The sequence below is a fragment of the Canis aureus genome, chromosome 37 (assembly GCF_053574225.1).
Source record: "Canis aureus isolate CA01 chromosome 37, VMU_Caureus_v.1.0, whole genome shotgun sequence".
Lineage (NCBI taxonomy): Eukaryota > Metazoa > Chordata > Mammalia > Carnivora > Canidae > Canis > Canis aureus.
This window is the reverse complement of record NC_135647.1, coordinates 5,019,329-5,034,507: the sequence shown is the minus strand read 5'-3', so window position 1 is coordinate 5,034,507 and position 15,179 is coordinate 5,019,329. Positions and strand designations below refer to the sequence as shown.

At 36.1% G+C, this 15,179-nt stretch overlaps 1 long non-coding RNA gene across 3 annotated transcripts in view; it reads right to left on the bottom strand.

Moving 5' to 3' along the window:
• The window catches only part of LOC144306390 (uncharacterized), a 208,234-nt gene that overhangs the window by 41,852 nt on the left and 151,203 nt on the right, over positions 1–15,179 (bottom strand). For 2 of the 3 annotated variants that reach the window (XR_013373460.1, XR_013373462.1), the window contains 2 exons: positions 14,505–14,675; positions 8,873–8,942 (listed from right to left, as the gene is read on the bottom strand). This is a non-coding gene — a long non-coding RNA (uncharacterized LOC144306390). Of the gene's footprint in view, positions 1–7,874; positions 8,655–8,872; positions 8,943–14,504; positions 14,676–15,179 lie in introns of those variants that run through there. The other variant, XR_013373463.1, reaches the window with a different exon arrangement.

Genomic DNA, 15,179 nt, shown 5'->3' with positions numbered 1-15,179 from the left:
CAGGAGATATGGTACGAGATATGCATGCGTGTGTGGGTGTGTGGCGGGGGTGGATGTGGGTGTGTGTGTGACAAAAATTGAGTTTTAAGGATCTAAATCTCAATGAGAGATCATGTTAATGAAACAATTTAAAGCATATTGCCATGGATTTTGCAGACATTTAGAAATAGCTTATAAATCTGAAAATGTACTATGCATTTATTTCCCTAGAGAATATTCTGTACAAACCTCAACCAACATATTTTGTTATATACATTAAGGACTAAATTTTAATGCTATGAGAAAAGAAAATAGCTAAACATTGAGCTATCATTGTGTGGACAGCTTTCCCACAGGATCAGGATATGATAGATGAATCCACACTAGAGTTATTGAAACCAAGAATGGACAAAGTATATTTATGGGGTATAGAAAAAGCAGAAAGGAACAAGTTGCCTTAATGGTTCATTTCTATTTCTCAATTCCTAGACTGAATGGTTATAAATTATATTAAATAGATACAGAAAATATTAGACACAGATTATTAAATCATTAACAACCCATCAACAACCACTAAAACACATTTATTTTATTTTAAGAGTTACCCATTTCATTATAAATGGTTTTTTTTAAAACTTACCCAAGGAATTTAATATAACAGGCAGTCTTTAAAAATAAAGTTAAGTAATTGAATTTAAATTAAAAAAAGGAAAGAAAAATAAATAAATAAAGCAAATGCATTTGAAATGGCTTGATATGTTATACCTGCCATATGCCCAAATAAATTATTTCCAAGACTTTTATATAAACTGTAGTCTACTCACACCATTTCTATAAATATATTATTACATCTTCATAACTCAATTCTTATACAATAATATAACTAGCACAGCTATTTTAAAGAAAATTTTAAAAATAGAGGTCAAAGTTGGCATAGACTTAAAGGAGACTCAGACTACAGGTATGTGTGCACATATGTGTGTGCGTGTGCATGCATACATGTGAACGCACAAGCACTTGTGTGCATGCACACATGCGCGTATGTATATCTCACACATACTTTCTTGGATGCCTACCAATACCACTTTTCTGAAAGATTTATGATACTGTAATGTGCCAATGCCAAGTATATTGAGAAACCAAAAGCAGCCAGCAGATAGATGATGGTTAAAAGTTACTTTTTCAACCAGTGACTTTGACGAGAGTGTGAAAAGTTTTACCTTTAAACTTCCCATCAGGACTTGCTCCAAACTTTTTTTTTTTTTAAGATTTTATTTATTTACTCATGAGATACAGAGAGAGAGAGACAGAGACAGAGGCAGAGACACAGGCAGAGGGAGAAGCAGGCTCCACGCAGGGAGCCCGACGTGGGACTCGATCCCGGGTCTCCAGGATCATGCCCTGGGCTGAAGGTGGCGCCAAACCGCTGGGCCATTGGGACCACCCTGCTCCAAACTTTTTAACAGATATCTATGACCACCCTGTGCTTCTTAGAACATTTATTAAACACACAATAAAAGTGTTATTTTAAGAGAGATAGTGGAGAAGCCTGGGTGCCTTTGTCTTCTATGGACACCTCCGCTTCCCCTCTTCACTCATTTTCCAGCCACAGCATGACATGCTCAGAGCTTCTCTTCTGTTTTCCCCATAATCCTGAAAAGCCCCACCCTCTTGTACATTTAACTATCAACTGAGTTATTTCCCAATCAAACCTTATCAAGAAGATATTTGGCAATTTCTCAGGTCTAAACAAGCGACTACAAGTTGCTCTCTCCCTTGGGTATCTACATGAGAAATGGCATTCTTATTCTTTGTGTTATTTTTTGTATCAAAGTCCTTCATCATAAGATTCCCAAGAATAGAGGCTTTTTAAATTTAATTCGTTGAAAAAAACAAAAAAACAAAAAAAAATAAATAAATTTAATTCGTTGTACATTACATTTAAATCAGTGCTGCTAATTCTTCCTATAAATACAAAATTACTGAAATTCTGTTTCCTAAAGGATCTCAATTTGCCTGTTTTCTCAGCAATACATTTTTTAATAGCAATTAAACACTGAGCCAGAGAATTCCTCTGAGATCAGGAACATCCTATTTGTCAATTTAGAGTAAAATACCTAAGCTCTTTTTCCCCCCATGAGCTCATATTTTTTGCCACATGGTATGCTTCCAATTTGCAGCCTGGCCTATGAAAATGCCACATTCATATTTCTAAACACACCTACAGATTAGAATAGAATAGATTTGTGGATGACAAAACACTGCTGTCTGGATTAAGCTCTGTGGGCATGACTCCATGGAAGCCTGCACAGCTGATAAGGGTAGAAATTTAATTTCTGCCTAAATGGAGCCTCAGTGGGAGAGCATATCTCTGAAAACTTCAGAGGTAAAAATCTGATGATTATAATTTTACCCAGATGGCCTTTCTTTTTTTGTATTCTAACTAATGTAGAGTAAAATGTCTTTAAATGAGTTTTCTAATTGCAGGTGTTCCATTCAGGGAGTATCACATTTCTCTAGCATTGATCTGTATTGTTGAACAAGATTCCCAATTTTCTTAGAAATATTCTTTTTGAAAAAAAGGGAAATATTCTTTCTGCAATTTATTTTTAAAAATAAACAGGATATTATTTTTTTAAAAAAAGGAGGTTGCATACGGAAGTATAGAAGTCAGTTAAACTTTGCTCCTCCAAGTATCATCTATCCCATCATTGCCATGACTAGTACTAGCTCATTCCCCTAGTCATGGGTGGCTTTTTTCTCACTCTTTAAAAAGATTCTTTTCCCGCCTACATGGAAGTAATTCATGATAAAAACAATTTTATCTCTAACATGCAATGATTCATGCACCAAAAAGGCAGTCAAATAGCTGGTTCTCACATCCCTGCAAATGAAGCTAAAATAATAGGTAAGTGGATGGGGCTGAAAGATTTAGAAAGTCTGTGCTGAGCTTAGCTGTTTACTGACATGCACAGTGTGAAATTAATGAAGATATCCTTTGATGGCCAAGATTTCTATTACTTTGAAATACTATAATGTAGATAAGGTACACGTATTTTAAAACACTATTACTGGAATCCATATCTTGCCTTTTCGGGAAATAAATTCAGATTTATGCCCTTCATTAATGAGAAACCTAATTCCATTTAAGATTGTGCAAACCATACTACAACAAGAAGGTGTATATGGCAGTTTTGCTCCATAGAAGTTTAATTCCACCCCTTAAATGGAACAATACTTAAAATGCAATTGTTCTAAAATTTCTTGGCAAACAGTTTCCCTAAACATTGGCCCAGTTTCTCCATCACTGCATTTAAGTAAGTTCCCAACTTTATTAAGACTTCAGGCTCTTTGTTGCCAAAAAGAAAACCCACTGAAAAAGTAAACAATGGGAGTTGGGTTTTCAAATAAATTTGGGTTTGCTTAGGCTGTTTAAAATTTGGTTTGGAAGAAATCAAACATTATTCAAGCTTTCAGAGATGAATTGTGTCAGAGTACCCCATTTTTATGAGCTTTTCAACTGAATGATTGCCTTTGGACTGGAAAAATTTATTTTCATAATCATTGCATTAAGCAGTCCTTTTATTTTAACTAGGCTTTAATAAGTAAAAAAAAAAAAAAAAAAAAGTGAAACAGCTTGATTGCTTCAGGGTTTTTTTTTTTCTCTACCAAAACTATTTGGCGATACTAAATGTAGGATAAGTTATAATCCCCCAGGAAGTAATTTTTATTGCCAACCTGGCTTCATATGCCAGAAGACTATACATCAACTACCAATGAACTATGAAATACTTCCTAAAGAAAACAAACAAAGTTTTCCTTTGTGATATTTTGCTGTGCCTGATTATAAGTGGATACAAAATACTAAGCACTTAAAATTTCAATCCATAGAGATAATTAGTGTTATATAAAAACTAAAGATGAGAGGAAAAAGTTCAGTTGGAGAATATCCTATTCAAAATTGAGGGCAGCCCCAGTGGCTCAGTGGTTTAGCACTGCCTTAAGCCCGGGGTGTGATCCTGGAGACCTGGGATCGAGTCCCACATCCGGCTCCCTGCATGGAGCCTGCTTCTCCCTCTGCCAGTGTCTCTGTCTCTGTCTCTCTTTCTGTATCTCATGAATAAATAAATAAAATCTTTAAAAAAAATTGACACAGACTATAGTAAGACTTGGCAAAATGCTAAATAAAATCCAAAGGTCACACACATGGAAGATGTTTTGAAAAGTCTTGTAGTGCTAGAGCCTTTAAAAATGACTTACTTTCACTCTTTGCCTTTGCACGTCAGTTATATGGATCTCTTCTCTATTTTTAAACAGTAAATAAACCAAAAAGAAAACAGCATTGTAGTTTGACCATCCATTTCTATCTTTAATCTCAGACAACTCCCCCTTACTAATATATTTAACCAAATCCCTCATGTAGCATTTTGTTATCCCCTTCTCATCCTGGGAAAAAGCTTGCCACCATTATCAATTAGCTAACACTGTGTATTTTTAAAGCTATTTTGAAACCACTTCTTAATCACCTCGCTTCCAAACTAAATAATCCCAATTCCTTTAACCTTCCCTCAGAGGTCCTGTTTTACACTCTTTAATCATCTCTGTGGCTCTTCTTTGGAATCCCTGCAAGTTCCCAGTGTCCCTAAAAGGCTTTGAAACCCAAAACTCAGTAATAATTTGTCTCTCTTTCATCTGTTGTCATGTGGTGAGAGCTGAGGGTTTGGCTTCTCCTATGACCTAGATTGTAGACAATTTAAGGATAAACATTATCTTTCTTTGCTTAAGAAGCATTTTTGCTGATAGTAATTTCCTATAGAATTAGGTACATCATGGATGCTTACCCATCCTTTTGGTCTTGTTTTGTTTATTGTTGTAGTGTCATGATCATTGAGAAGAGAGATGTCATGACTCTTGTGTTATATAAACTTATTTAGGTGCTCTGATCCCTTTTCCTATTTGGTTCTGCCATATAAAAGACAAGAGCTGTACTCTGTTGAGAAGGCTTATGACACAAGTTCTATGTAATGTAACAGTTGTTAAGCATGACTTTGTTTTATATTTGTCCTTACATATATTGAAAAGGAAATACGTATTTGTTAGATAATATCTGCCAACTTCTTTTCAAAATGTAAATGAATAATCTTGTCAACGCAAGCTACTGTAAAGACATTTGAATGGGGGAAAAAAGCCCCCAAACACTGATTTCTCTTTGAATTAAATACACTTGTACTAAAACTGACTAGTAGGAACACATGGCAAAAACCTGGCTACACACCAGTAGTAGCATTCATTAATTCCTGCCAAAACACTAAAGATGAAAATAGCCTATTGAGCATGGAATCTAGACCTTCAATATGATAATGATAAATAATAGAATATAAAATGATTAACAGTACATCATGGAGTGTCTTGAAGAATTTACCTTGAATGAACTAGAGGAATGGACAATAATACTGGCTTATGTTGAAAACGTGTAAAGAATAATAGTAATACTTATATAACCCAAATTATTTATTAAAAGTACTTTCCAAATGTATATTCATAAAAGACAGAGCTTGGTTGATTTATCAAGTATATTCATAGATTCTGAGTTATACATCAAGGCCATGCCTCTATTAGATTCATTCACGAACACTTATGTATTGAGTACTTTGTGATATGGCTGAGGCTGTTCTAGATTTCACAATAAACAGACAAACAGGCAAACTCTCTGTCTTCATTGAAATTAAATTATATTTATGAAATAGCTTGATAAAGCAATAAATATGTAATTCACTAGTAGGTTGGATATACTGAAAAGAAAGAAAAAGATAAAGTGGGTAAGAGGACTTGGGAATGTCAGAGATGGGTAGGTTGTTTTATTTAGGGTGATCAAGAAAATATGATGCCATATTGGCAGAAACCTAGCAAAAGTGAGAGAGTGAACTTTTCTGAGTCCTGGGAAAAGACAGTTTGGGCACAAGAATCATCAAGTGCAAAAATTACAAGGGCTGGGTATATTTGGCCTGTTCAAGAAAGGAAGTCAGTGTGACAGCAGAAGAATCAATGAGCAATAGAGACAGAGAGAAGATTTGAGAACAGAGTGATGGTAGAGAGGCCAGATCAGATCATGCACAATCTTCCAATCCCATGGTTATGACTTTGGGCTGTACTCTCAGTGAGATGAGCAGTCATTTGAAGACTTTGAGTCAAGGATTGATACCATCTTTCTTAACTTTTAAAATAACTCTTTTGTCAACTTATACAATAATAGACTATAGAGCAAAGTGTAGAGGTATTAAGACCACTTATGAGCCAATTGCAACAGTTTGGATAAGGTGTGGATGGTGATGATAAGAGCAGAAGAGGTGAGAAGTAGTCAGATTCTGGGTATGCTTTGAGAAAGAGTGGACAGGAATTTCCAACAGATTGAACTAATGTGTGAGAGAAAGCAGAATCAAGGGTGACTCTAGTTTTGGGCTTCACCAATGTTGTGTCAGGTCCAGTATATTGAAGGTAATGCTCTCAGCTAGGAATACCTGAAACCCTCACCCAATCAGAATTACTGATGGAGAGACCCCACAGACATGAACACACCCTTGTAGTTCTTATTACGATCACAGGATGAACTTCACCATGAAACCATCAGGGAACTTTGAGGAACAAGATCTATTACTTACAAGTTCCATGGGGTACACTGTCTGCCTGAGGGCCACACAATGATTTCACTGGGAGAGAGAGACAGATTGAGAGAATGGATCTGGTACTCTGCCTTTATTAGGGTGCAAGGTTGGGAAGTTTATGGTTTCTGGGGTCACTCATTACTGGCTAATTTGAAGCACAAAAGCAGGAATTAGGGCATGGGAGAGTGAATGTAGGGTAACTGAATCAGTCGATTATTTAGGTCACCCAGGGTTTTTTGAAAGAGGCACTACTTGGGTGGTGATTTTACTGGTAGCTGTGTCACACAACTGGTGGTATATTTATTCAAGAGAATGTCTTTTGAGGGAAGCTGGGTGGCTCAGTGGTTGAGCATCTGCCTTCCGCCCAGGGCGAAATCCTGGAGTCCGGGATCGAGTCCCACATCGGGGTCTCTACATGGAGCTGCTTCTCCCTCTGCCTATGTCTCTGCCTCTGTGTGTGTCTCTATCATGAATAAATAAATAAAATCTTTTTAAAAAACAGAGAGAGAGAATGTATTTTGAAATGGATGCCTCAGCACTGAAGAGTTTAATGTCAACCACTTATAGTGTAACCAAATAAAAGGATGAAGATTCAATTAACTGTAGGGATAACTAGGGGAAGATCAGTCCTTCCTTTGTTGAAAATCAGTTCTGCTTCTCTGTATTGATTTGTCCTGTTCCATTTTTTTTTCTTAGTTTCTTCTTTTTTTTTTAATAAATTTATTTTTTATTGGTGTTCAATTTGCCAACATATAGAATAACACCCAGTGCTCATCCCGTCAAGTGCCCCCACCTCAGTGCCCGTCACCCAGTCACCCCCATCCCCCCGCCCTCCTCCCCTTCCACCACCCCTAGTTCGTTTCCCAGAGTTAGGAGTCTTTCATATTCTGTCTCCCTTTCTGATATTTCCCACACATTTTTTCTCCTTTCCCCTTTATTCCCTTTCACTATTTTTTATATTGACTTAAGTACCTATCCTTCTGCCAGGACCACACTGGTTTGATAACTGTAACCATAAAATAAGTCTTAATACTGAGTATTCTTATTTCTCCAAACTTATTCTCTTTTTGTCAAAATTGTTTTCACTACTCTGTTTTGCCTTTCCATATTTTTTTTAGAATCATCTTATCTATATTTTCAAAAAATCCTGTTGGGATTATGACAGCAATTACATTAAGCCTACCGATCTATTTGGAGAGTATTACCATTATGTTGAGTATTCTAATCCATGACCAAAGTCCATCTTTCTGTTTATTTAGATCTTTGTTTTTTTCATCATCATTCTGTACTTTTCACTATACAGATTGTATACATATTTTGTTAGATTTTTACCTAAGTGTTTAGCTCTTTGGGTTACTATCCTAAGTGTTTTTATTTTTAATATCAGTTTATATTTGTTCAGTACTCAAATGTAGAAATATGAGTGCCATCATCAACTCATGACAGAAAAGTTCCCTTTCTTTCTTATCTGTATGCATTTAATTTTCTTGTTTTATTGTATAGGCTAGTATTCTAATCATATGACGAATATGAATGGTGAGAATGAACATTATTAACTTGTTTTCTGTGAGAATGACAGCATTCAGTCTTCCATCAACGTTAATGGTATGTTTTCTTGTACATGCTTTTTAACAGGTGGAGGATGTTCCACTCCACTCCCAATTTACTGAGAAATTACACCATGAGTGGTTGTTAAGTACTGTCAAATGCTTGCTCTGCATCAATTGATATCATTATGTACTTTTGCTTTTTTTTTGAACCTTCATTTGCAGATTACTTTGAAACATCTTTAGAATATTGATTCATTCTTGCATTCCTGGAATGAATTCTGCTTGATGTTAGTATGTTATTCCTTTTATATGTTGTGAGATTCAATTTGCTAATATTTTGTTGATAATTTTTGGGTCTATGTTCATGAAGGATATTCTTCAAAAGTTTTCTTATATTTCTTCTGTCTGGTTTTGATATCAGAATAATGCTGACTTTATAACATGACTTGGGAGCTGACATCTTCTGGAAGAGATTATATAGAATTAGTGTTATTCTTTCCTTAAATATTTGGCATGATTACATTTTAAAAGATTATTCTGGCAGAATGCACTGAGAAGATGTTCAAGCAAAATTGAATCAGAAAGGCATCTATTGAAGTTATTTTCCTGAGAGATAAAGGTGTCCTGGACAATTGACAAATAATAGGGATGGAAATAAATGACTATGTGTAGATATGATACCTAGAACACATGCTGGCCCAGTAGATGGTCACTTTAAGTTTCTTCTCCATTTTCCCTTAGCTGAATTTTCCTGGAAGAAATATAAATAAATCAGATGAATCTCTAGAATAAAGGTCAGCAAACTATGTCCTGTGGGCTGCATGTTTCTGTAAATGAATTTTCAGTGGATCACAACCACACCCATTTTATACATATGGCCTTTGGTTACTTTTGCACTATGATAGTAGAATTGAGTGGTTGCAACAGAGACCATAAGGCTCATATGCCTAAAATATTTATTATTCACCTTTCTGTAAAAGGAAGTACCAATCCTGCTGTAAACAAGTCTAAAAATGTGATAAAAGTTGTTAACTTATGTGCAGAGGTTTTCAGTAGAAATTTTTCCCTCAGAATAGAAGCTGACATCTTTACAATTATTTCTCACAATGACCTATACCAATACACTTTCCCCCTTGCATCCTTGCCCTCATACCTCTCTGACCTCAATACTTATTACTGTTGCATCATGCTGCCCATGCCAACCTCCTTAGTCTTCTCCAAACATTTAGACACTTTTTCTTCTTGGGACCTTTCTCTGGACATTTCCTCTGGCTATAATTTTCTTCCCCAAAATGTCCTCATGACTTGCCCCTCACTCCCTTCCATTCTCTGCTCCAGTCACCTTCCTCATCCCTTCATGAGGTCCACTCTGATCATCCTATTGTCCTTAGACTTCAGGAACTCTAAACTAATCTCTAAAACTTTGACAACGTCCAAATCTCTAGAACATTTAAGTTCCCATAAACGCTTAACAAATTATAATAAAAATGCTCTTTACATGGATGCTTAGATTGTACCATCCCCTAGTATAAGTATAGCCATTTCAAATTGTTTAAAATTCTCCTTTGCTGCACAAAACCTAATTCTTCCAGTAGTATGGAACGGCTCTAATATGAGTTGAGGTTGGTGAACATATAGTTAGATAGTAGTCTTGAATGTCTCCTTATTGTCTCTTCTAAAATTATTCTACTGGGAGCTGAAAATATGAATTGAACTAGTATTTAAGGAAAACTTAGTTCAAAATGCCAAAGGGATCAGTGAGATCTTTTTTTTTTTTTTTTTTTTTTTTTTTTTTTTGTGCCAAGGGACTATTCTTTCAGGTGATGCCTGACACAAAATTGGCTCACCTGGGCAATTAGCTTTCCTTCACAGAAGTTATCACATTAGGAAAAGCGTCATCCCTACCACCTCATTCCTTAATTCTACACATGCACCATCTCCTTTAGATAAATGTCATTCTTATCCTGTGAAGTGTAAAAACAACCATGATGTTTGTATCTGAGAATTCCAATCGAGAAATGACAAGAAAGCAGAATGGAAGATTTGAGAAAAATAAATCATAATTTCATTATCTCAGTTTGGAGTTAAAGTTCAGGAGGGCAAACCATCTAATACAATGTCAGTCTCAGAAAAAAAATGATGGAGTGAAATTTTTGCTTTCATGATGGCATCACTTTTTTCTACCAGCTAGTCTATTTTGTTTAAATTGTGTATTAAAATATTCAGAAAAATGTAAAAGAGTCTAAACCATTTAAGAAAGAAAAACACTGGGATATCTTTCAAGAAGCCAAACTATAAAATGCAAAATAAATCGAATAGAATTTTTTCAGTTAATCTATGTAAACTAAGTTATACTTCTTGAAAGAGAAAATGAAAGAAAAAAAAAAAAAAGAGTAGCTGGTTGCTAGGGTGACCGTGTCCTGATTGGAACAGACAGGGTCATGGGTTCTGATGTCATTGAAGCAAGTCAGGCCACGACTGTGTTTTCTCTCATCTGCTTGGAAACAGGAAGAAGACAAAGTCAGGACAGGCTGAAAGGATATTAATTAAAGCATCCCACAGAGCAGAGGATAATGTACAGCAGGAACTCAAGTATTTTTCTAGAGAATTGTTTGGATAGGTAAAATAATAATGCTGTGCATTCATAAGCACACTACAGTTTACAAACACTCCATTGCCTCTCATATGCCTGTAACCTCCCAAAGTTATTCAATTCTCAAACATCTTCCAGTGTCCCGTGTCTAAGAGCTCTTCTGCCTTCTGTCTTTCAAAGCAAGATCATCTCTCCCTTCCTAATATTTTTCATAGCTTCCTCCTTCCTTTCCATTCCCACTTCCATTTACCATATACCAAAGCTTCATCGGTTCCATTTTGGATTTTGGCAGCAGATTGCTAACTGGTTTCCTTGACCCCAGTCCCCTTCCCACCCCGATTGTAATCTCTCTCTTCCATTTCCATTAGATTTAAATTATGTTAGATAACACACAGGTATTGTTTAGGGCAGTGCCTGGGTTGAATAAATGTTTATTATTATTTTTATTATTCTACTTAGCAAACAGATCAGACAGCATTTCCTGTAAAAAGACTAACGACCGCTTTGGCTATATGCATATGTGTACAGACATTGTAGTCATATGTATATATTCATTTGTAAATACACACATATACATATAGAGAGAGAGGCAGAGGCTCTTAAACAGCCCATTCATTAGCTTGAGTGAGTTTGAATACTGTGAAATATATGCATCCATGCACATATACATTTTCATTTTTATTCATGAGTAGCCTCAAACCTACCCCAACCACAGTTGTAGTTTCAAACCCTAACTAGAACTTATAGCTCCAACCTTAGCCCCAGTGTCCACCTACATCACAGCACCAACCCTGAATCTTAAACCTCACGTGACTTCTGCTGTAAGTCCATAGAATTCCATCCAGCATTAAAGGATCTGCATGATCAGCCTTGCCTCTGTACCCAACTTGATCTACTCAAAACACAACTTCCTACGCCCGTGATGCTTTTTGCCTCTTCCTTCTGTGCACATTTTCTCTCTCTGCACCCATTACTTTGCTCAGGCTCTTCTTCCACCCCTGAGTGGAACCACTTTCTGCTCCCCTTTGTTTGAACCTGTGAGATTGACCCCAACTGCTCCCCTCCCATGGAAACTTCTCTTACTTCAGTTGATACTCTCTTGCTTTTTCCTTTCTTTGATGAAAATCCACCATTTGTGTTAGGAGTATGATATTGTTTATTATTTACACACTGGTGACAGGACATGGGATATATTCTAAATAACCAGACCTGAACTGAATGACTAGAACTGTATGTGAAGAAATGAGTAAATATAGAAAGATAAGGTGAGGACCTTGAGTGATCATTTGCTTAAAACCTTATGAACACATTCCCAACTTAATTGGTAACTCAACTAGGCCAAAAAGAATTATTATTCTATCACCCACTGTACACATGGAATTCTATATGGAATCAAATAGTTATGAAGCAGAAATCTTTCTAAATGCCAAGAACTAGGGAAGCATTTTACCCACATCAAATTATTTCAACCTAATGGTAACCCCACAATATACTATTATCATTATTATTACACTATTTTTATTTTTATTTTTTTTATTTTTTTATTTTTTTATTACACTATTTTTATACCAACTTAGCAGATGAAAGAACCAAGTCTTTTTTTTTTAATTTTTTAAAATTTACTTATGATAGTCACAAAGAGAGAGAGAGAGGGAGGCAGAAACATACGCAGAGGGAGAAGCAGGCTCCATGCACCGGGAGCCCGACGTGGGATTGGATCCCAGGTCTCCAGGATCGCGCCCTGGGCCAAAGGCAGGCGCTAAACCGCTGCACCACCCAGGGATCCCTAAGAGAACCAAGTCTTAAAGAGAAATGTATTCAATGTCACACATTTAACAAGTGGTGAGGCCAGGACTAAATCCTCAGTTTACTGACTTCAAGATCTATGCTTCCTATTTCTACACCTTCCTTGATGCGCAAACAACAAGAACCCTGCTTTCCATTCATATATTTGTTTTACTGTAAATTCAATCATTGATTTTTTTTTTTAATTGGCCTGGAAACACCTGGCCAATGATGCAGAGGGGCTTAATGAAAACAGAGATGCCTGGAGATGCTTGCTTTGGGTTAGCCTGATTCACATCAGCTTCAGTGACAAGTTCTGGCTAGTTGTTCTCCTGCAGAAGGCTCTTTTGCCACCTTTTATTATCCTGAATCCCATTACTTATTAAATAGGGATGCTTCTTTCTGAACATTTTGATCTTATAGTGTTCTGTGAACATAAAAAATATATGTTATTTTGACTGATTTTTTAATCTACTGATCCTGGAGGTAGGAAAGATAGAAAGGAATATATGTGATTCCAATATTTTGAGGAAAGCCCAGATAGATTCAGAAATGTTCCAGTATTCAGAGAAAGTGCTAACTGCCATGAAATCCTCCATGCTCACAAAAATACTATGTGAAACCTAGCAAGATTAGAACTGGGAAAAATGATTAAAGGGCAGGATGAGAGAACTCTTGTGTTTTTATTTTTATTTTTATTTTTTTACACTTAAGCTTGAGTAGAAAATATAGCCCCTTTGACCTAAGATGATGGCATCAAGAACCTTCCCCTTTTTAGCAGCCCTCAAAGGAAGACAGAGAGTAGGAAGGATAGGCTTGGTGTGGAAGGCTATTTTGCTACTGATATTGTTTAAAATTGCTGGTGCACAGTAATAATAAAAACCAGTGCTATTTTTAGTAAGGTTTACTATTATTTTTAATTCTCTGCAGATGATATACCCCCTTGTTGCCTTTCAGGGACAGCTCACTCTCCCTAATCCCCCCACCATATGCCACTGCCTGCTTAATGCTAGGAGAGGTCAGGACCTCAATATCATGTCCCAAGATTATTTGAACAAGCAGTTCTACATCTTCTGTACTACACAAGAGAACCCAAGGGAGCCACATACAACAAAAGGGCCCAGTATGGATAACAAAAGCATGGAATTCTGTAATATTTAATATATATTGATTTTAAAAAGTATTTAGAAATAACTTGCCATCAAAAATTCTAGAGTAAATGTCCCAGGATTCCAATATCTTCTTATAAGTCACATTATAATTGAGTCTGCTTTTAGACACTGGAATATATGGAAACATCATTGGCAAAGGATAGAGGCAAGAAAGAATTGGTAGAAGGAAAGGTTAATTGCCTATTTCTCTTAATAGAATGATTCATAAAATTTAGGGAGAGAGAATGTGAACATAGCAACACCTCACAACCCCGTGCACTGTTTCTGATCAAAATTAATGAGTTGTGATCAAGTTGGATAAACGAGTAGCTAGCTAATTAAGAAAAAAAAAAGTTTTGACTGTTCCTTCCAAGTTGGAAAATGCATCTACTTAAAGTACAACAAGTCTATCCAAGAAACTGTCAGCTGGGATTATCAGGATGGCCTCTCAAGACTTGACCCATTGCCCGGGAGGCCAATGCATGACCTTGATCTCTGTGGTAAAACAATATCTATAAATAATGCATTAAGCATTTTCACATGCAGGCTGAGTAACATTCTTCATATTTGCTCATGAATTCACGCTGCTTCTTATGATGCTTCAGTTTTCTGTATAGTAACCTTTAAAAGGTGATTACACGCTCTCCTTTAAAATGAGAGCATAGTACCTGTGAATTCCAATATAAAGCCCAGGGCTGTGAACTGTCAGAGAAAAAAGAAAAATAACATTTCTCTAACATCAAGTTAAATGTTTGACAAATTTGTTTTGATAAAAATATTTTACCTTTTCACTGCTTTATATGCAAAATGAATTAGTGCCAGTCCGAGTAGAGTCATTTTTTGCATATTTTTCTCAGATGGTTCCCACTTAGTAGGGCATTCTGAGGCTCTGGATTACCTGACCAAGAATATTTTACAGAAACTGGTTTTGTCTCCCTCTAAGTCCTCAGCAAATCTGCAGATTTACACAAACACAATGAAAAGAGGTCCTCATTATAACAGGAGCTTTTAGATTGGTTTGGTTTTCCTTCCAATCATTCTATTCACAATTAGTGGGCAATACACATAAGGCTCTCAGTTTGCATCTGACCATCTCTGTCTATAAAATCCAGATTAATGTTGCATAAAAGCATAGCCAATCTGCTGGAAGAAGCATAGAATTTGAAAAAACAGAAGCAACTGGCATGGCTGACTTCCTTTCTTTCTCAGAAATACACGTTTACCTTCTCACTTAAGCTTAGATTTTTGGCCCAACCAATTTCCTTTTGTAATTAAACTATATCTGAAAAACAGTAACAAAGAAACAAACCAGTAGACCACTCCTCCCCCACCCCCAGCAAAAATCCCCATAATGCCTGAGCTTTCAATATTGTTTAACATATATTTTTTTCCTTACCAGCTTTAATTGTATATCAGCTTTTCTGAATGAATCTTGTACAAGATGAACGGATTTTATTTG